Source organism: Salarias fasciatus, chromosome 3 (assembly GCF_902148845.1).
Source record: "Salarias fasciatus chromosome 3, fSalaFa1.1, whole genome shotgun sequence".
Classification (NCBI taxonomy): Eukaryota; Metazoa; Chordata; class Actinopteri; order Blenniiformes; family Blenniidae; genus Salarias; species Salarias fasciatus.
This window is the reverse complement of record NC_043747.1, coordinates 22,645,242-22,668,055: the sequence shown is the minus strand read 5'-3', so window position 1 is coordinate 22,668,055 and position 22,814 is coordinate 22,645,242. Positions and strand designations below refer to the sequence as shown.

Below are 22,814 nucleotides of genomic sequence, written 5' to 3'. Positions count from 1 at the left end.
CTTGCTTCGAGACGTGTGACAGCAGCTTCTGTGGTTTTCTGTCGGTGCCATGTGTGGCTGTGTAGCCACTGTTCTTCTGAATCAGTGTTTGTTCCTTCGTCCAAAGTAAACTGACAGATCAAATGTGTGCTGTCATGTCTGGAAGGTCTCTGAATGGACCTTTACAGGTTTGACATGCATGTCTCAAAAGTTTAATGAATGTCTGTAAACGGTCAGAAGCAGCTGATCTGTCAGTTGTCCAAGAAAACATTTTGACCACATGAATCTCCTCATTAGGGTGTGAGCTTTGAGCTTTATCATCTTTCATCTCTTTACTACCACTGTGATGATGATGAACTGACCAAACTGTTAAAACTGTCTCTGATTTCACTCTCAGGTTGTCGATGAAGAGCAACAGATCCAAACGTGTTCCCTTACTCTTCAGTGATGAACCTGGGCCTTCAGATACAAAGTAAAAAACTGTTTTCCTTTTATCTCATCAGTTCCTGTGTGCATTGACTGTGTTTTGGCAAGATTCAGATCATTTTACAGTTCAAACTATTGTGATGATACATGCAATGATAGATTTTGACTCAGTAAGAATGGACATACTGTACCTTCTGATTTTTAGTCTAAAATTGGAAAACTGACTAACAACACTGAACACATCATTTTATAGTTTTAAAAGTCCATTTTCTGAAAACCACTATGAAGAAGTGTTTCACTGGTCAAGACCTCAGCTGACAGTTTGCAGCAGACTGGGTGTCAGGCATGATGATTTTTCTTGGGGTTTTACATTTTGTGATTAGCATTAAATTACAAAAAGACTGGATTACTGAAGATTATTAATTTGAGTAAATTTTCACCTACTAGTTATTTAAAGATCATTAATGTTTGATCTGTCTGAAGTAAAACACAGAAGTAATTTATCCAAAGTTCAATTATTTCATGGGTTGATTTTGGGGTGGTTGGGCTGGGCCGTTGTGGGGGGTGGGGGTCACTGGGCTGGTTGTACAGTTGCAACTATCGAGTATTTTTGGAATCGAGTACTCTGTTGATTATTTCTTTGAGTAATCGAGCACTCTACATTTTGGGCTCACATGATGCACGTTGCATGCATCCACACTGATCCACGTATCCTCAGGGAGCATTTCTGTTGCTCCAGACTGTTTATCTGCTCTTTTATTACAGATTATTTATAGAAAATGAAGCACATACATTGTTAGTCTATTATCATTTAGTATTAGAGTTTATTTTGCCTTTTCTGTTTCTGAATCGTGGGGCGGCACCTGAGCGATTACACTTTCACTTTCACTTCTGTCGGCAGACCTTCTCATCCCTCACGACAGAGTCTGCTCTCTCCGTCAACCAGTTTTCCATTCTCTGAAGTCTTTGTAGACGGAGCAACAGCCTGATGGCTTCAGAGTCACTTTACTGCATGGGTTGTTTGCTGTGGCGCTCTGGCGCAAGTGTATACTGGCGCGACTGGCATGTACACGCAACGCGGTCACAAAATTGGGCTTAGCGCAGACGTCCACAGATCGACCCCAGCGGACAGGAATTCATGACGGGACAGGTGTCAGTACCCGGTCCAGCATCGCTTGGATATGTCAGCCAATCACAACAATTCGGGTGACACACACACACACCACATCTGTCTCTCTTTCTCCCTCACACAAAAACATGCGCATGCACCTCATCGCCACGTGAGGTTAATTGAATGAAGCCTCAAGGTATAAAATTTGGTACTCGAGTTACTCGAATAATAGTTGCAGCCCTAACTGGTTGTAACATAACCTCAGGGTGCCAGTGGTTGCCTCGGCAGCTTTGGTCTCACCTGTTTGCTATTGGTGGTCTGCATGATGTTGTTATCACAGTTGAGACTCTATGTTCGCTCTGTGTTGAGTAAACACTGCTCATGCTAATTTGGAAAGCTCACTTTGCAGTTCATGTCTATCAGTCCAGTAACTGTAACAATGTGTTGGGACCTTATATGTTATGTGAAGTCATATATTTCATATATTTGATGTGAGGCCATGTTGGAATTGCCATCAATCTCATGGAGAGCAGAGACAAAGAAACCTCCATGTTGAGCATCACAGATCCATCTGAGAACACCAGGAGCAACGGCGTTTGTTTCCGTGCATTCACCATATGCACACATCAGTGGTCCAATAGCCTTTGGGTGCACTACCGCCTGATAACTTCAAAATGGCACTTGTGAAGCTCAATCCGTCCTTGACCAAAAGTCATGCTGGCATTGGTCAAGAACTGACCAGCGGCTAATGTCACAATGTTGTCCTGTGACGTCTATAAAACCAGTTTTCAACCATCCCTCTCTAGAGTTCTTTTCAAGGAAATGTGTCGGTCAGATGCTTGGCACTCTCTCATGGATTGGACAAACATGAATTGGATTTTTGCTCACTTTTTCTCTTTTGGCATCTCTTGCATTTGATAAGAGCCTGCCGCACAGCTGGAGTAGCTGGAGAGCTACATCACCTCCATTTCTCACGTGAGGATCCAGAATGGAGCTTACATTTTCCCTCAAGGCTTCCATGAAGAGATACGAACCATCCAAACTTTCCACTGGACGCAGTGGGACCTTGCCTGCAATCCGAAGCGACAGGCTCTGAAAAAGATTTGCGAAGGATATCGACAGCGCACCAACCTCCTCGCTGCATAGTAGCTTCAACATTCAGTCAGAGGCTTTAACAGTGTTTGGGCTGTGACTAGCTTGTGAACTTGTTTGAACTAAAAAACTGCAAAATTTTGTTCTGTTTGCATGTTGTTGATCCTTGCCGCGTCCTCGGGAGGGCTGGGTACTGTTTAACGGTACCTCAGTGGTACCGACCGAAAAACTTCGGTATATGCAGGTACCGAACAAGAGACATGCGTACGGGTATCAGTTTCGGTTCTTATAGTGGCTGCGCGGTCAATAAACATGCACGGAAACGATTGTTCAGTTCTTCTTGTTTACTGAAAAAACGGTGCATCAAATCATTTAACATATTACCATGTCTTGCCGGCTCACACTCTTTGTCTAACAATATGGAGGGAGAGGCTGCAGCGCTCTTCTTCCTCTGTGGTGTCTGTGTAAAATAAGGTTGCAAACAGCACACCTAGTGGCATGAAGTGCAAATGCAGTCATGGCTTCGTCTGTGTGCCGTAAAGGCAAGTACTGAAAAAAGTACCGTTCAGGAACCGGTACTGTACGTGAGGTATCGAAAAATTACTTGTACCCGAAAAATATCTAACGGTACCCAGCCCTAGTCCTCAGTGCCAACTGTGGATGAACGCCCATGCCCCCCACCGAAAACAAAAACATCAATTCCCTCAGAATCACAGGGGCAGGAATGAAGTCTGAAGCGAAGTGAGAGTTGGAGCTGGATCTTTGTGTCTTTGCTGTGTGTTGTGTTGCTCAGAGTAAATGTTGCTTGGTGTCCACAGAGAGAAGAAGAAGAGTGATGTCTGTGAGGAGCAGCCAGAAAGATCCAGAAGCATCACTACACCAAGTAAGAGTGGACATGTCTGCCAAAGGACTGGTCTGTCTTCACTGGACTTGTTGTGTTGTAGAGTCATGAAAGCTTGTTATTTGTGTGCACTCTGATTGTTGTTGTTGTCTTTGAGCAGGTGTGGGTCTGCAGCAGCTTCTAGAAGAACATAAGAAGAGTGTGAGGAGGAGATGTGAACGGGTGACTGAAGGAAGTGATGAAGCAGGAGGAGGAAGCCTCCTCAACAGGATCTACACTGAGCTCCACATCACAGAGGGACTCAGTGAGGAGCTTCAGAGGGAACCTGAGCTGAAGCAGCTGGAGACAGCTTCCAGGAAGGAGAGCCTCCATCACACTGCCATCAGGGTTCAGGACATCTTCAAAGCCTCGGCCCAGGAGCTCAGACACATCCGAGTGGTTCTGACCAGTGGCGTGGCCGGCAGTGGAAAAACCTTCTCGGTGCTCAAGCTCAGTCTGGACTGGGCCGAGGGCCTGGAGAACCAGGATGTCAGTGTGCTGGTGGTGCTCTCCTTCAGGGAGCTGAACCTGCTGGGAGAGCGGCCATACAGTCTCCTCTCGCTGCTGGGTGTTTTCCATCCCACGCTCCAGAAGCTGACGGCAGAGGAGCTGGCTGTCTGCAAGCTGCTCTTCATCTTTGACGGCCTGGATGAAAGCAGACTTTCTCTGGACTTCAGCAGCAGCCGGCGGCTGCTTGACGTCTCCCAGCAGTCTTCAGTCGGCCTGCTGCTCACTAACCTCATCCGGGGGGATCTGCTGCCCTCGGCTCGGGTCTGGATCACTTCCCGACCGGCGGCGGCCCATCAGATCCCTCCAACATGTGTGGACAGACTGACAGAAGTGCGAGGCTTCACTGACGCCCAGAAGGAGGAGTACTTCAGGAGGAGGCTGAGTGATGAGGAGCTGAGCAGCAGAATCATCTCCCACATCCAGACATCCAGGAGCCTCCACATCATGTGTGGAATCCCAGTCTTCTGCTGGATCACTGCTACAGTTCTGGAGCACATGTTGAGCAGCGAGCAGAGAGGAGAGCTGCCCCAGACCCTGACTGACATGTACTCCCACTTTGTGCTGGTTCAGACACACAGGAAGAAGCTCAAGTATCATGAAGGACCTGAGACGGGTCCACAGGAGCTGACGGAGGCTGACAGGGAGCTTCTTCTGAAGCTGGGCAGGATGGCCTTGGAACATCTGGAGAAAGGAAACATGGTGTTCTACCAAGAAGACCTGGAGCAGTGTGGTCTGGATGTGACTGAGGCCTCGCTGTTCTCTGGAATCTGTACTCAGATCTTCAAAAGAGAGTCTGTGATCTTCCAGAAAGTCGTCTACAGCTTCGTCCATCTGAGTGTTCAGGAGTTTCTGGCTGCAGTCTTCATGTTCCACTGTTTCACCAACAGGAAGACAGACGTACTGAAGACCTTTACTCTAAAGGATACTGCTTTCAAATCTCTGGACATCTTCTTGAAGAGAGTTCTGGAGAAATCCCTTGAAAGTCAGAAAGGCCACCTGGATCTGTTTGTCCGCTTCCTTCATGGCCTTTCTCTGAAATCCAACCAGATACTCTTAGAAGGTCTGCTGGGTCAGACAGAGATCAGTTCAGAAACCCTCCAGAGAGTCATCAAGAACCTGAAGGAGATCAACAGTCATGGAATGTCTCCTGACAGAAGCATCAACATCTTCCATTGTCTGATGGAGATGAAGGACCTCTCAGTACATCAGCAGATCCAAGAATTCCTGAAATCAGAGAACAGGTCAGAGAAGAAACTCTCTGAGATCCACTGCTCAGCTCTGGCCTACATGCTGCAGATGTCAGACCAGGTCCTGGAGGAGTTGGACCTGGACAAGTACAAGACTTCTTTGGAGGGACGAAAGAGACTGATCCCAGCTGTGAGGAACTGCAGGAAGTTCAAGTGAGTCCACGTGTCCCAATCAATATCACAGAGATGTTTGTAGGAAGTAGTGTAATGTAGTTACTGTGTGGAGATGTTTCTCAATGATCCAACCTGAAAAAACACCAGCTGCCCCCTTTGTTAGACATCATTAAGTTATTTGGAAAACTTTTTGGCTCTGCAGTCAACTGGACTAACAGTGAGTTTATGCCCCAATCAGACAATCTGGATTTGCATTTTCCTCTTACTTTATACTAAAGTACTTAAGCTGGTAAATTATCATTTTACATATCTAGGGCTTTAAATATCTCAAATTCCCAAGTTCTCATTTAAACTAAATTACGGCAGCATGATCATGAAGCTGAAACTCCACATAGAGAAATGGAGAAATCTGCCTTTGTCCTTGGCGGGGTGTATCAGTGCAATTAAGATGGTGGCTCTACCCAGATTTCTGCACTTATTCCAAAATGTGCCACTCTTTCTCACCTTTTCGCTTTGTAAGCATCAGGAATATATTAAGCTCCCCTTTGTTTGAGTGTACAAAGCACACTGCTTATCAAAAGTGCATCTTTAAAAGTCTAGGGAAGAGTTCATCCCAAGCCCCTCGTTCAGAACTTAGTTCCTCCAAAGTGCTATTAGTCCCATATGTCTCCACCAGTTCTACCAATCTCATGATCTCTACCAATACCCATCTGTGATTCTCTAGCATTTGCACGAGTGTGACCTGTTCCAGGTACAGTGGCAGGAGAGGTGTTTGACTGGAGTGGTACAGTACATCTGTCGAACGGTAACGCAGGTGTCCCAAGACAAGCTCAGGGAGGACAGAAACCTCCCATAGTGTAGAGCAGTGGTCCTCAAATACAAATCTTGAAGGTCCACATTTGTTTTTTTACATACAAGCATGGGTCTGGGCTTCAGTGTCCCGTGGGAGTTGGGGGGAGGGGGGGGGGGGGGCGTCCGAGGGAAAAAAAAAAAAAAAAAAGAGAAACCGAGGGATGCCGGGCAGTGGCGAGCAGTGCAGTGAGACAGAGCACACTGCAGAGCGGCGATTACACCACGCGCAGAGCAGCGCGGCGCAGAACGGTGCTCACACGGAACACGGAGCATTTAAAGAAAGATTTTTTTCTTTTCTTTTTTTTTTTTTCATACATTTGCCCTGGGTCCGCAGCGAGGTGTGCCGTGGTCCGGTCGTGGACCGCGGTCCGCTAATTGAGGACCCCGGGTGTAGAGGGACAAACGCTTGATCTTGATTTTCAGTATGAATACAGACCATCAAAGCAAGACCTCACAGTCCCTCTGATTTTTTGGGTTTTTAGAAGGAGGGGTCAGAAACTTTCCCATGGAGATAACTGGCTTGTGGCGGCCAAACGTTCACTTTTTGACTCTTCGATGTTGGCTCTTCTGTCATTGTGAAGAATTACCCAAGCGTTGGATTGTTCACCCAGTAATAGGGAACGTTATCTGGGATTAGATCTTTGAGAGACAGGTTAGTTTTACACTACTGATGTGTTGTTGCAATAGGAATCTCACACCATGTCTACCTTTTCCCCCATGGATCCTGTGTTTGTCACGAGGCCCTCGATCATGTCCTCCAGCTGGGAGATTTGCTTCTCCGCCTCATCCACCCATACCTGTGGCCCACTGGCCGAGATTATTAGCTCAGTGGTGGTTTCTTTAATACTCACCAGATCAGCAGCTACTTCTGTCAGTTTACTACTCAGCTCACTTATTTTCACAAACAGGTTTTCATGTTATTCTGCTCGGTGACGTCATCCTCATGAGCAGCTAGCTTGTTTCGAATGTCCATGCAGATTGGATCCTTGAAATGTTTTGATGTTGTCGGCATTTTGTGCTGCCAAAAGGATAGTCAAAGGATTAACTTTTTGGGGGGATAAAGTCACTCATTATTCTTCCTAAGGTCGGGAGAAAATACAATTTAAGGCTGTTTTCACATACATTTGGGTTGAGCCAAAGACAGCCGCACCAGTTAAAAAGATGCAATGTTTCAATTTTCAACTAATACGGTCCCTTTTCACATATGCTTTGCATGATCGCGCAGAGCAGCCACTCTAAACAAGGGAAGTGTGGTGTATCCATGACAACCAGACGGAAGTTGGTGTAAAACCAAAGCAGCAGCCTTGCTCAGGACTCTCAAGTCTCATGTGACAGTCACGCATTTCTGTCTTTTGTCACGCACTCACACCACACATTGTAATTCTCACGCTGAAAAAAAAAAATAATGGTAAATTTGTCTGGTGCACCGCTGCTATGGAACCACAGAGAATCAAAGACGTGTGCAAGCTTGTCACTTACCCGTCAATGAAAAAAAGAAAGGGGCGAGGCTAACATCATGCAACAACCAGTGGAAAAAAAGCCTCGTTATCACAGGAGTCTGCTCAAGAGTGAGCGGCAGAGACTTTCTTCTTTCTGCCACTATGACAAGTGATCACTTTTGCCAGGATTGAGATGATTACGGGTGCCTGTGTAGTTCATAAAGGCGCAATATCTAGACTTTGGGTGGAGCTAAAGCCGGTGCGCTTTCACACATCTGCCGCACCGCATCCCAGGTCGACCCAAGCCGCTCCGAGACCACCCCATTCAGCCGCTCTCGGAGCGGGCGAGTTAGAGCGACAACTGGAGCGAGTGACGCTTTCACACCAACCCAGTCGCGCCGTGTTCGGTCCAAAAACTCTGTTAGGTCGAGCTAAAGTGGGTAAGTGTGAAAACACCCGAAGTGATAAAATTAGTAGTGAGTGATCTGAGCTCTCCTGCAGTGCTGCCATTCTGATCAGTGTACCCACATGACTCCTGAAACTGTGTTTTTTAAGAACCGGGACATCCAAACCCACTCCACACCTTCAACATTTTGAACTCAGAACATCAACAAATCAAAACACCTGGAACTCCATGTTTTCTCCTTCATGTGCATTTGAAGCCAAAGTCAAACCAGAGAACATGAGCTGAAGCTCTGATGTCAAACAGGAGGAATCCAACAAAGTGTCTTCTCTCATAGCAACTTCTTCTGTCTTCTCTCTCATTCCAGACTTTCTCACTGTAGACCCTCTGATTCTGACTGTGAAGTGATCTCCTCAGCACTGAAGTCTGATCCCTCCCATCTGAAACATCTGGACCTGAGTAGCAACAACCTGAAGGATTCATCAGTGAAGATTCTGTGTTCTGGACTGGAGAGTCCAAACTGTAACCTGGAGACTCTGAGGTCAGTTCACAGTATGAAGTTAGAATCTGTTGAAATCAAATTACTGAGAGGAAATGAGGAGGACTTAACTGTACATGTGTGTGTATGTGTTCAATGAATTCATTTCATCAAGTCTCATCAACTAATAAAACAGGTTGAATCAAGAGTTGTGCAGTCAGAGTAAACTTTGCTTTGTTTCCTGGTGTTTGTTGTTAAACTCAGCTCATGTGTGTCCTTGAAAAAGAGATGAAGTCCTCGGTGTGTAGCTGCTGTGTTTGCTGGAGATCTGAGATGTGTCTGAAAAGAACTCTTCTCCTCCCGTTGGCTTCAGTTGTTTGGACTTTACATTTCTAAACTCTCCCAGTCTCAACCTTATTCACCTCTCAATAACTTCAACATCAAACTTTGTCCTTTAATCTCATTCTTTCTCTCTTTATTCAGACTGGAGGACTGCAGTATGTCAGAGATCAGCTGTTCTTCTGTGGTCTCAGCTCTGAAGTCCAACCCCTCCCTCCAGAAACATCTAGAACATCTGGACCTGAGTCACAACTGTCTTCAGGATTCAGGAGTTCAGCAGCTGCATGGCTTTCTGAAGAGTCCACGCTGTAGTCTGCAGACTCTGAGGTCAGTTTGATGTTGTATGCAGTGAAAGTTTAATGGTCTGGATCAATGGGAAGGAAAATTAAAAATGTGACAAACATGATATATCATTGAATTGGACTTGATCAGGTAAATAAGATTATGCCAGATGAAAGTTTGCAATTGCAGTTGCTCAGAGATATTGACCTTTGAACTCTGGTTTCGGTGCCTCCTTTAAAGTTTCTACTTTGACAATGAAATATGCTAGAATGGTGGGAGACAAACCTCTTGACCTCTATTATCATGTAAGCTGTAGCTTGATATTTTCACCAACAGGGGCATCATAATATGTAGTAAAAACTAAATTTCACCTTTGTATATCAATGTCATTTTTAATTTCAATCCAAATGAGTTTGTTCCTCAAAAATTTAAACCCCTAAATTCACTATTTAGTGAACTTCACCGAGGTGACTTTTGGTCCCCTTGGAATAATAAAAGTCTGTCTCAGTAAATACCCAGTTGGACACTGTTGCCAGGGCCTCTTCCATGCATGAATCCCTCTCTTTTCATGATGTCTGCAATTCTCAACAGGCAGGTTACTGACAGGTTAGAAGGCTAACAACACTTTAGCTTCACTGTGAGTTCACGTGTGTATCATACTTGTCGATATTTCTTCAGGTCTGACATTGAGTCCCTGGATGTTGAGAGCATTTTCACAGTTTGAAGCCATAATTTGCATCGAACAGAGAGGTTATGGGCCTCCTCTGACCCAAGTACATTCAGCTCAGTTTTAAAGCCTCCTGGGCTCATCCTGCTCAGGTGTGCTGCATCATGGTGATTCTCAGGCAACTCTGCCCACAGCTCCCTACAACAGAAACAAAACCAGAAAGAGAGGAAGGCAGAATATCACCAGGCCAACCCACAGGCCGTGACACTTCTTTCTCTCTTTATTCAGTTTGAGGAGCTGCGGTTTGTCAGAGAACAGCTGTTCTTCTCTGGTCTCAGCTCTGAAGTCCAACCCTTCTCTCCTGAAACATCTGGACCTGAGCTGGAACCGTCTGCTGGATTCAGGAGTTGAGCAGCTGTGTGGTTTTCTGGAGAGTCCACTCTGTCATCTGCAGACTCTGAGGTCAGTTGACTTGTGTGTGGACATGAGGAGGTGTGTGAATGTTGTCCTGACATGTGGATGATGTGAGTGATGAAGATCCACAACAACAGAACAACAGATCAGGACTCAGTAATGTGGAGCTGCTCATTTCTCCATCAACACATCTGATTGGTTCCTCCTCACTGATTCTGCTTCTTTCTCTCTTTATTCAGGTTGTTGAGCTGCAGTTTGTCAAAGATTAGCTGTTCTTCTCTGGTCTCAGCTCTGAAATCCAACCCCTACCACCTGGAGGAGCTCGACCTCTGTGACAACGACCTGCAAGATCCAGATGTGCAGCAGCTGGTTGATCTTCAGCAGAGTCCAGACTGCAGTCTGCAGACTTTCTGGTCAGTAGGTAGTTGGAGTGAGTCCGTGCTGCTTTCAGTAGGTTTGTTTCAGCTTCAGCATTGGACAGCAGAGGACGCAAAGTCAGCCAATCAGAGGAGCCACAGGCTTGTTGTGTTGGTCTGACAGTGGTGGTCCTTCATGAGCTCTGAGCTGCTGACTGCTGCTCTGAACAGGACTGAAGTCCTCACTGCTTCACAGAGACTCTGATCATCTCCTCTCACGTCTCTGCAGGTGGTGGCGAGATGAGAGCAAAGAGAACTCTGTTTGTCCTGAAGATGTAATGACAGGAGAGAAGATGCAACATTATCTGAAGAAGCTGTGAGAGTCCAGCATCAAACCACGGTTCCATGGATGTGACTCAGAATCATCACAGTGTTTGGACTGAAGATTGAAGTCTTAAAGTCCAGCTCCAGTTTTTTTCTTCAGTTTTAGTCTGCTGCTGATTGTGACTCACTGGTTAACAGGAGAATTTCAAACTGGCTTCCATGTTAAAAAGGTTGCAGACCTCTTCCAGACAAAGACAGATTGTGTTTCACTCCACTAATAAGTTCTGAGAAATGACAGATTTCACAGAGCTTAGCTTCAGTGAAAGTTAAGCTCCTTTTTTGATCAAATTAAAGAAAAATGTGCTGAAGTGAAGGTTCCTGCATGGCGGCCATCTTTGGGCATAGCCAAATTGCTGAATCCTCCTCAAAAAATAACTCCATGACTCCATCTCTAAACTGGACAATCTGCACCGTCCTGTCAAAATCCTCCTCATTAAAGGTGCGTTAAGGAGTTTGCACGTTTTTATGCAAAACAGCGCCCCCCTGCGGGCCTTGAGCGTAATGTAGCTTAGTGAAACACTCGTGCCTGTGGCTCGCGTGCACGGAAGAGGGGAGCTCCTTCCTCGCTCTTTCAGTAGCGCTCGAGTAAATTTTAAGTTTCTTTTACCTGGTGGAGTCTGTGCTGGAGCTGTGGCAGTGCTGGAAGCCAGTCTGTTCTTACTTTCTGGAAGATCCTGCTCAGTTGTTGCTCACTAAGCATCTGGCGGAGTAATGGCGGACAAAATGAAACCTAGACTAGGCATAAATTGTTAAAAAAAAAAAAAATTGAAATAGGCATTGAAAAAATGTATAAAAGGAGCTCAGAAAGTCTCAAGTCAAATAATGGAATTACAGTCACAATATAATTAAGTAAACAAATAAAAGTGAATCTCTTGATCAATCAATTTTTATATAACTCAGAGTCACAACAGCAATTGCCTTTTAGTGTTTTAAGATGTTCCACTGAAAATTTTCAGTGAAATAAGAGTATAAATGTCTGCACAGATCACCAACCTTACATTGTGTTCCATAGAAACACTCTGAGCTTTCCCGTACAAAGATGGCCGACCTCTGCGGACGTCGTGGAATCTGCCGTAAGGCATCTATAAGATATCTATGGAGACAGCAGACTGTCTGGAGGGAGGAGAAGGCCTGCCTGAATCACTCCGGCGCCGCTCCGCGATTCAGAAAAAAGGAGAGAAAAAAGGCCAAATAAACTTTAATATTTAATAACGTACTGGCAATGTATGTGCTTAATTTTATCTAAATAATCTGCAACAAAGGAACAGATAAACAGTCTAGTGCCGGAAAAGCTTCTCGAGGATGCGTGGAACAGTGGGCATGCATGGTACGCGCACAGAAAGAGCGTGCGCATCGGTGGAGCGCCGAGGCTCGAAAGCAACGTGAAACATGGACGAGCGTTAAACGCCCTGTTGAGTGGTTCCATGCTGCCATTCCGACGCACCACCATTTAGACATATCACCATTCTGAAACACCGCTATTCCGACATGCAAACGTCCCACCATTCCGACACGGAAATGTGCGCTCCGAGTGAGTGACTGACTCGGCGCTGTCCAGTGCTTAACTGCAGATTTACAATGACAGCAAATTCTCCTCTAAAATGTAAAAAAAAAAAAAAAAAGCTACAAGATTTAGATAGAATTAACTGTAGTCTTCAATCAACTCCTATTGTTTTTTTTTAAATTATGTGGAGAGCGAGCCCGCAGGTGATTTTATTTTTGTGTTCTGATTAATTTCCAAAATAAAGTTTTAGCTTCTGAAATCCGATTTTTAAACAGTTCTGATGGAGCTTAATGTTGATCTGGATGATGCAGCTTCACACCGAACCATTTCACTGTAAATCTGGACAACCCGCGGCGTCTGGAGATAAAAAAATAATATTCAATGTAACGCCGCTTTGTGCCACGTGCGTAAATGCGCACAAAGATACACACCTTCCCAACATGAAGACACCTGGAATTAATCAGAGACTTAAGGTGTCATCTGCAGCGCCGTCATTGATATCTGTAATATAATGCCAGCGTGCATGAAGACGCACGGCTCTGTTGAGAGCTCCGCTCCAGCTGGAGCTAAAAAAAATAAATAAAAAAATAACCGACACTGTTAACCAGTCAAAGTTCCTGTTATCGGTTAACAGTTAAGCGGTTAAGCATGTGCATCCCTCGTGTCAAGCAACTGCAACAGAGGGTGAAACAAATCACACAGTTCATTTCCTTTTCTATGCTCCCAGTAATCTACGGCTTGAACGTGCCCCAAAACTCTTGCTGCTGTGTTAATCGGGGAAGCATTGACAGTCTGCGTTGTTTTATCCTTTGGGAAGATGGTCGTCAAGAAGTGATATCACGCCGTCTTTGAGAATCATTAATCATCCAACTGATCAATCACTGCAGTCTGCGATCTGTTTTTATTCAGAATAGAGGCAGTTTAGAGATAAAAATAGTCTCTTCACTAAGTAAAATAATGTCTCAGTAGGGCTGAGTGATGTAGAAAAAGCATATTGATTAGAAAAATACCGATATGTTGCAATGCTGCACCTTGATGGCATAATTTCAGGACCATGGACAGCACTCCAAACCCAGTAATGAAACTCCAGTGCCGTGGAAGCTGGATCTTTACTGCTGTTACGGCTGCTGCCGTATTATTTGTAGTGTGTGTGTGTGTGTGTGTTGTGTGTGCATGCACGTGCATGTGTGGCTGGGATCTCCCTCTGCTTCATCTTCAGGCTCTCCATGAAGGTGATAATTGAATTAATGGTTGGAGCACCTGACTGTCTGGGAGGACACAACAACATCCAATCAGAAGCGGCCATGGGAGGAGCCTCCTCTTCAAAAGCATGGCGGGAGGATCACTCTGGAGCGGCTGTGTCTGTGTGGTGGCCTGTCGCTCCTCACTAGTCTGGCTCAATTGCTGTGATTAACTGCTGTCTTTGATTTAATGGGATTATGAGGGGCTGTATTTCAATGGAGACAGAGCCCTCTAGTGGTCATATCGTGCAACTATTAAAACTATCGCCCATTAAAGATTAAATTCACAGTAACGAGACAAAACGAAGCAACCACCGCCTTAGACCCTCACATCCGGCAAGAAAAAACTCCAAAAACCCAGTAGGAAAAGAAGAAAACTTGGGGAGAACCACAGTATGGAGGGATCCCTCTCCCAGGGACGGACAGCTTTGGCAACAGTTAGCATGAGACAATAAGAAGTAAAGCCTAGGACTATGTTGAGTACAGTCTGTTGGACGGTCCAGCACAAGAACCACGGATCCCAGAAGTAGAACCGAAGCCAGTCCATGGGCAGCACCGACAGGAGTGTCCTCCCGGTCCGGATGGAGCTTGTTCGTAGGCCCTCGTAAAAAGGCTTACATTTTCTGTGAATCAAATCCTGATGATGAGACATTTCCTCTGTTGGCTCTTTTAGTTTTTTACGCATGAAACACTTTAGTGCTTATCCCATCAAAACTGTGTTCAGTCAGCTAAAGGTTAGAGTGATGAAAGTCTTACCCTGCTATAAACTGATCCTCCATCCGCCCTCCAGATGCTGGGGGAGCGCTACAGAACGGAGACATCGAGGTGAGATTTACCTTTGACTCAACAGTTTAGACGTTGTGACTGTGAAGAAGTGAAGAAACTACAATATCATTTAAATTAAGTTCAGGACTGTAAGTTTGTATTTTATCTTATTTTCTGTGACATCCTATTGGGTCTGCAATCAAATGCTTAGAGACTGATGTTGAAATTATGAAAGAAAATATTCTGAACATTACAGTTTTTCTCCATTGGTTTGGCTCATTTCTTGAAACAGAAATTGTCAAATAAGATCATATGGCAAAACGGTCTTACAGTTCAGCGCAACACCATAGTTCACTTGCTAAAGCTCATATATAAATAATAAATAGCAGCACCAAAATGCAAAGATCCTTCTCAAAGGCTTTGGTTTGTTTCTGTAAACAGAGCAGACGTTCTCAGTTTTCTTGGTTCTCTTGTCAAAAACCACCTGCACGGTTCAGCATAACCACATGGTTCACCTTCCAAAACAGTTTGCAACAATCCACCTGCTTTTTCCAAGGTGATCTTGTCACTACGCCTTCACAAGGTCACGGGCGGATATACACCTAGTAACAGGAGTGACTCCTGGACCTCTCAGCCGCCTTCGACACTGTTGACCAATCCATCCTCCTCCATAGACTCCAGCATTTCATTGGTCTTTCAGATACAGTGCTCCAGTGGTTCCGGTCCTACCTGACCGGTAGGGCTGAGTATGTGGCCCTTGGGGAAGCCAGGTCGAGGTCCCACGCTGTCACCTGTGGGGTTCCCCAGGGGTCAGTGCTGGGACCCAGCCCGTTTTCCATCTACATGCTCCCTTTGGGCCACATCATCAGCAGGCATGGAGTCTCCTACCATTGCTATGCTGATGATACTCAGCTCTATGTCAGGCTGGACCGGACCTCCTCCCTCTCTATTCAATCACTCACCGCCTGCCTGGAGGAGACTAAAGCATGGATGAATGACAATTTGCTCCAGCTCAACAGCTCCAAAACTGGATTTCTATTAATTGGAACTCCACATCAACTCAAGTCCTCCCCTTCCACAGTCCTATCATTTGCCGGCCACATAATCAACCCAACAACTGCCGTTACCAACCTAGGTGTCCGTTTTGACCCCACCCTCTCCTTTGACCTCCATATCCAACACATCTGTAAGACCTCATTTTTTCACCTCCGGAACATCTCCAAACTACGCCCCTTCCTCTCCCTCCCCGTTGCTGAGAAGCTGGTCCATGCTTTTGTCTCCTCCAGGCTGGACTACTGCAATGCACTCCTCATCGGGATCTCTGGAAGAAGCCTACAACGGCTTCAGTCGATCCAGAACTGTGCTTCCAGGATCCTGATGAGGGTGCCAAAAAGACACCATATCACTCCCATTCTCCATAACCTTCACTGGCTCCCGGTTAGGTTCAGGCTGGAATACAAAATCTGCCTCCTGACCCATCAGTGTGTCTATGGTAGTGCACCAGTGTACCTTAAAGAACTTCTCTCCCCACACGACCCGACCAGACGCCTCCGCTCCGCCAACATCAATTTGCTGAAGGTCCCCAAAACCAACTGTGTTCTATGGGGGACAGGGCTTTTCAGGCTGCAGCACCCCGACTGTGGAATGCCCTACCTGCCCACCTGAGGGCACCACAGTCGGTGGACTCATTTAAATCTCGCCTGAAAATATTTTTGTTTTTGAAAGCTTTGAATGATTTTACTGTTCTCTGTTGCATTTTATGAGTGTAAGTATGAGTGTTTTTATTGATTTAGCCTGTATCTGTTACTTTTAATCGTCACTGTTGTTTTAAATTCCATTGTAGCACTTTGAGATTTGTTTTACAAATGTAAAGTGCATGATAAATAAAATTCATTATTATTATTATTATCAGCAGGGGCGAATAACGGACAGACAAGAAATATAAGATTTGAGCCCAAAAGACAGCGTTTTATTCTAACAGAAAGTATTCTCTGAAGCGCTCCTCCTTAAATGTAACTGGAAATACGGCACAATGTGGCAACGCAATAAATAAAAATGCTTCTAATGTCCAAATTCCCCCCAGAGTTCCCCCCAAAGTGAGAGGCGCACGCCTCCACAGGAGGCCGACTGTGTGAGCTGGAGGTAGATCATTACTCACAGCTAGGGATGTGCCAATATACGATATAATCGCGATTTACAATATTGCACAGCCGAGATTATCATATCACTTCATTAACAACATATCGTCTGTTTCATCTGGAGACAAACCCGTTACTTAAACAAACAGCTATTGGTCTTAGCCAAGCTGTCAAAGCCTCTGCAGCAAATTTTACTACAAACCACCACAAAAGTCCCACATCCATTGAAAACCTTTAGATTAAGTAATTTTATGCCAGGATGATAAAAACGAGGCATTAACCCATTTGGCCCGACGGACACTGTACCGGCCCCCTCACCCGCACCTCCCGATACAAAACGGAACAGAACGCAAGATTCGTCTGCTCCACCCCAACATACTGGATATCATATGAAACTAGAAAAGCTGCACTTTAAGACGAAACCAGGCATAATATTCTCTGAGTCGACCGCCTCCCGTCAGGGGCAAAACAACCCGAAAACTGATCTTCACATTTCACAGCCAACACCTCAGATTGCGTGTTTCTCACACACTTCTTCACCAAATCTCAAAGCTATTCACACCAAACACAACATATTTTATTTCCTTACAGTTTTTTGGTCATTTTACATCTACCCACATTCTCCTCTGACCAAAATTAGGGGTGTAATCCTCTGGTGTAGTAGAAGGGCTTCATGCACCAGAATGTGATGTGCTGCCTGTTGTCGCCATCTTGTGGGCTTGTCGGTAATTTTGGGAGTTCAAACAAAGTTTGTTGATGTTCTATGTCTTGCGAGCTTTCGAAAGATATGCTACTTGCTGACTGAGGCATCATCCAGCTGGGAGAAATCTTTGAGCGTAACCGCTCGATCGCCGCTGCCATCTTGGATCTATGACGCAGTGGTGCGCACTGCAGAGTGAGACACACGCGAATGGCAATCAGTGATTGTTTCTGTGATATTTGGCATTTTTTATTCTGAACCATGCATGTTTATCTTCATTGTGTTTCTGTACAGCTCTTTGCACATTAGTGTTGTTTTTTTCTTGATGTGCATTTTGCCTATATTACTGTTTACATATTGCAAAGGGGATTTTTTTTTGTTTTGTTTTCCCTGTGATATAATCAATCATTTTTGTGTTGATTATATTTGTGGTGCACCCAAATGTGCAACCACATTTTGATAATGTTTTATTATGAATGTTATAACCAAATGTTATGGTGTCAAAGTATTATTATTTATAGTTTAAAAATCTAGTGTGATGAAACACAAGTGTTTTATGTTTATAACAGATGTTCCTGTGAAGTTGTGGGTTAGTGATTGAGAGATGGAATGCGGAACCTTTGCCGCTGTGCCCGCCCCGATGCGCTCTGGGGACGGACTTCCGGTCTCAGCCTCAGACGTGTTTTGGGAACGACACGAGTGCATCTGTGGTTCTTTCGCTCATTCTCTTTCTTCATTTCACAGGTCAGTCACTAATTAAACTTACTGTAAATGGAAACCTTAAGCTTCATATGACTTCTTCAAGTAATGGAAAGCCATTTTATGTTGTTTGATGGCCGTTTGATATGACTTTTCACGTGGGTTTATTCACCTTATTCAGGAAGTGCTGCTGGACGGCGCCATTTTTGAGAGCAACTTCCGGTTGGCCGTCTTTGCGCTGCAACAACATTGAGTCCTCTCGCTACTTTCACTACTTTTAACTGTTCTTTTTGGCGATTTGAACATGTTTGGCATCAGTTGCGCTGTCCGTGGGAGCCACAACAACTGGGGAAAGATGAAGCTCTCTCTCTCTCGGTATTGTTTGGAGCATGGAAAGGCTCGATCTGAATGCTGCCGACCAGCTTTTAAACTCCACCCGCCTCGTCTGAAGAAGAGGACCTCCGCTGCTGGCTCAAGCCACTCCATTTAAAAAAGCCACCAAAGCGTCCGGATGTGTTCTCCTGTCACTTTGTGGACCTGCATCCCTCACCACTTCATCCCTCTCCAGAGAAACGGCCGGGCTACAAGGCTGAGTTAAAGAAGCCACGACGGAAGCTGGAGAGACACGCAGGTAACTAATCATATGTTAAATAACAGCTGTTGCTGTTGGAGTTGGGATGACAAACACTGTAAATGATAGCGTAATGATTAGCCTTAGTTTGTGTAGATAATTGTCAAAAATATCAGGTCTCCTCATCGCTATGTAAACACCATAGACATTGAATAAAGTAAACACAGCGATTCTACCAAAGTTCTGTTTCCTCTAAAGACCGAGCTCTGCCGTCAGTCAGGTAAAAAGATCCTCTCTTTTGTTTTGAAGCGTTGTTCTGACTGCGGTTTGGTCAGAATCAGTTTTTTATTGCTCCAGGAATCAGCATTAGCTTGTGCCAGGGTTAATAACAGTAAACCACATGGGCTGTTTCACAAATGACAACAACATCCGTTTGCATGTTGGATAACTAGAGTGATGCAGCAGAGTGATACAGCAGAGTGATGCAGCAGAGTGATACAGCAGTGTCCTCCCAGGCAGAGACTCAGCCACAACTTCCACTAGCACAATGGTGACTTTGACATGATCTATGTAAAAAAAAAAAATAAAAAAAATACACCCAATAATAATAGTCAAATATATCAATATTTCCTCATTTGTTTCAGATTAAATGAAGTGGACTTCTGTTGGCTTTTAGTGAAGGTTATCTCACGAAAGTAAAAAGATAAAACTTGAACTGCAATTTTATTGTGACATAAAACGTCATTATTGTCCATCCCAGGAGTAACTGGATTACAGACGTACTGTTTTGTGCGAGCATCCACACATCACTTTAGAAGATACACTCAACCTTTTCACACACCTTTTACGTTTATATATGTTGTTTCCATCCCAGCAGGTAGGAAACACGTGATCATTGACTGAACATTTGCAAAATATTTATGTGGGAAAAAAAATATATTTCATATTATTTGGGGACTTGTCTGATACGATGTTTTTGTAACATCATACCTGAAACATACCCATCATTCTTTTTCCTCAGATGCATCAACCAGTGCTGGGAGTGAAAGTCCTGCAGCCAGACGGCGAGCTCCAGGCTGAACCTTCTGCCTCCTGCCTTCCTCTGTCAGACCAGGACCGTGCTGGAAGTCCTGTTCTCCACCAGCCGTTCCAGGGTCATCCAGCGACAGTGTTCAGCAGCATCCGACTGCATCCAACACTCTGACGCTCTGACCATCTCTGCCTCGTCTACACTGCTCTCCCTCTGGAGAAAGATTGTCGTGTTTGAGCTGCAGCATTTTATTTAACGATCATGATGCTGCACCGCCTGCTTCACCGTCTTCAGAGCGACTGTGGTTTGAATTCTGTGTTTGGATTGTCTGACAAACTGTCCACAACCTTTTGACCCAAAAAGGGCAGTTTTGATTTCACTAGTTCACAAAGTAGTTCCTAGATTTCTCGATAGTCCAGTTGATGTGTTTTTTAGTAAGCTGTATTCTCTTTTGCAAACGTCTGTTTTTCACTAGGTTGTTCTCGCCCCTAGTTTAATTTCACACAGGCTTTTCTAATTGTCACAGTATCAAAAGTTAATCCAGAGTGTCTGTGATGATCCTGGAGCTGATCATTGGTTCAGTCTTTTTCTTTCTGCCTCTTTTTGATCCATTTGGACGGTAATCTTCAGTTTTCTTCCATTTTTTTCTCTGGTTTTGCTTCCCATTTTATATGACTGGAGTTTATTTTAGCTGAGCAGTTCATCATTTTCTGCGCTTTTTTGTGTTTTTCCTTCACAAATCTTCATTTGAATTTCATTATGCTTAGAATGTTGGGCACTGCAATTTTTTTGCTCAGATTTTCAGGATGATTGATAAAATTTTATATGACCTGATCAGTGACAGTACTTATGGACTGCCACATGCTTTTTTGTTTACCTTCTATTTAAAGTAAAAAAAATAAACCAATACTTTAATCAGATATGCAAAGGTGGTACAATTCAGTTAAATGTTTCAGGCAGTAGTATGTAATACACATAAATTACATTTTTATGGAGTACCTAGGAAAAATATGACACATTACAATTTTGAAGTAACTCGCCCAACACTGCAGCATCATAATTTGGCACACCAGATTTAGATTGTGGATTGTGTTCAGCCACACTTTCTTTATTTAGCAGTAACTCATCAACTCAAACACACATTATAAGACATTCCAATTTACACTGTGTGATTTTAAAGGAAGGAACATAATTTTATTTGTCATGTAGAACTTTTGTTAACAAAATGTTTATTCTGTTATGCTGTGTATGACCTTTGATATTTAAACTGTACCATCTGTTTATTGACTGTTCAAGAATTGTAATTTCAGTAAAATATCACTGCTTTCTGACTGTTTTGTGATCTTTCAATAATTCATTAATACACTACATTATGACAGGAAACAATTGACAACAAGGAATAGAGCACATTTAAATCAATAGCTTAGCTTTAAATTTCAGAAAAAGAAGTAGACTCATAAAAAGGCCTTCATTTGAAATACTATTTTTTTAATCAAATTTAATTAAACTATAAACTATTTCAAGTCCAAGTACCTTCCATTTGTACAAGGGACTGTAACAACTGATTAAATTAATCCAATCTATGGAAGTATTTATTAACTGTGGAGAATACGCTCACTCTTAATCATACCATCAGCTGAAACGGCTTATATCTAAAACTTTGGGAGGAGGAGCCATGAAAGAAAATCATCTCTACCTGACAAACAAAAAATGTATGTATATTCCCGTTGTTGATGTGACAAAACAGCGCCGACTTTACCGCTGTGCAAATATTGACAGGCTTCAGTGCTCTTCTAATTCCTCATAGCCGAGCCAGCCGCGCCAAGAAACAACACGGAATAGTGGAAAATATCGCCATAAACATGACCTGTGGCCACTTTTCTCATGTGATCCCCCCACTCTGTAATAAGTCGCGGATGAGGCAGACTCGATCCATTTGTGATTTTTAAAGAGGTTTTCGTTTCTTCCTACATCATTTTCTCAGCTGTAAACAACGGCAGTAGCGTGTTACCGGAAGTGCTACTCAAACAGGAAGTCCCGCCCCTTGGAAAATGGGCGGGGCTGAATAAGGTGAATAGAGCCGCGCTGCGCCGGAAGTCTCGCGAGAGTTGGGTGTCTTATCGCGAGATTTCGTGTGTCTTCATGCCAGATGTGTATTTTCTTCAGAAATGTATTTGTTTGCACTTAATAGCTCCGAATTGACACAAGAGGACTCTTTGACTCGAATTTATTGTGTGAATGCTGAAGGCATTCACACCTTTGTTTTTCAAATCTTTATTGTGTGAATGCCGAAAGGCATTCACACGTTTATTTTCCTGTTTCTTTATTGTGTGAATGCCGAAAGGCATTCACACGTTTATTTTCCTGTTTCTTATTATTATTATTATTATTATTCTGACTTCTTCCGCCGTTTTTGACACGCTTCTACTCCTTCAAATCTTGTCCGATTTGAACCATTCTATATCAAATTGTGCAGCTTTTAAGGACATTCTGGCAATGTTCTAACTTTTTAATATCTTTTCAACTTTTTGAAATATTTCAACTTTGTGCAACTTTTTGGCCCCATGTTAACGGATGGAGATTTTTTCAAACGTTGGAACCTTATAACTTCTTCAAATCTTAACCGATTTTTCACCATTCAACTTTTAAACTATTTAACTTTTTAAACCCTTTCTTCAACCTTTTTCAACTTTTCAACTTTGTTCAACTTTTTGAAATATTTCAACTTTTTAAAATTATTTTTAACATTGAAGTCAATGGGAAAACCCTTCAACGGACCTTTCAACTCCTTCAACTTTGACCCCTTACAACTTTGTCATACTTTGACGTAGACACGTCATTTTACTTGCAAAATGTAGGCATTTTTATCCTCTATTTAGGTATGTTATATCATGTCCACATCTTTTACCAATTCAAACTGTGAGCCTTCAAGTACGGAGAGCATTTCAGCCGTTTTTGGAGTTTACAATGGTGTGTATTGGAAAAGCTAGAGTGGGAGAAAGGAATTAGAGTGCGGAGGCTCTGGATTTAAACCAAAAAAATATATTCTTTTCCTCGTCCCCCTGGGCCACATTTCTGGCTCAATCTACACAATTACCTCTCTAAACGTAACCACTTTTCTTGTGACCCGTACAATTGAGTCATTTTGTCTCTATCTCAAACGGTTCTCTCTCCAGCTGCATTTCTGTGAGGA

At 43.8% G+C, this 22,814-nt stretch overlaps 1 protein-coding gene, 1 long non-coding RNA gene and 1 pseudogene across 2 annotated transcripts in view; all 3 read left to right on the top strand.

Annotated features, from left to right (window-relative positions):
- Positions 1-22,814, top strand: part of LOC115385941 (NACHT, LRR and PYD domains-containing protein 12-like) — a 199,453-nt gene that overhangs the window by 123,980 nt on the left and 52,659 nt on the right. The window lies entirely within an intron of this gene.
- Positions 1-22,814, top strand: part of LOC115385943 (NACHT, LRR and PYD domains-containing protein 3-like) — a 96,640-nt pseudogene that overhangs the window by 44,001 nt on the left and 29,825 nt on the right.
- On the top strand, positions 17,766-20,952 carry LOC115385988 (uncharacterized). Its single transcript, XR_003931230.1, has 2 exons — positions 17,766-18,651; positions 19,613-20,952. It is a non-coding gene; the product is annotated as an uncharacterized LOC115385988 (long non-coding RNA).